The sequence below is a fragment of the Morone saxatilis genome, unplaced genomic scaffold, assembly GCF_004916995.1.
Source record: "Morone saxatilis isolate NCDOM2014 unplaced genomic scaffold, NCSU_SB_2.0 Contig24, whole genome shotgun sequence".
Taxonomy (NCBI): domain Eukaryota; kingdom Metazoa; phylum Chordata; class Actinopteri; family Moronidae; genus Morone; species Morone saxatilis.
This window is the reverse complement of record NW_023339807.1, coordinates 10,304,346-10,304,742: the sequence shown is the minus strand read 5'-3', so window position 1 is coordinate 10,304,742 and position 397 is coordinate 10,304,346.

Below are 397 nucleotides of genomic sequence, written 5' to 3'. Positions count from 1 at the left end.
AAATGTACAGCATTCTCAATCAAGCATTTTACAGAATTTTGTTTATGTAATAAGTAATAACAGAGTTTTTGAATACTGACTCAGTTTAGTCATTTTAGTTGTATCAATTTTAACAAATTTCTTTACAGCTGTTCAATGGAGGGGATGACTTGGGATTTGCCTCTTTGCGAAAGGGAATTTGTATCTCTCTCTTTCTGTTGCTCTCTTTAGTTAGCTCTCTTCCAAACCGCTCTCTTTCAGTTCCACATCATCAGCAGTGAGATTACTGTTGCAGTTGAGCTGAGTTCAGTTGAGGTCAGACAGACAGTGTGTGCTGCCCCAGGGAGATACAGACTGGCTACCAACCAGATAAGTTGGAAGGAGATGTCCTGTTATTTCCTCTTCTCTCTCTCTCTCT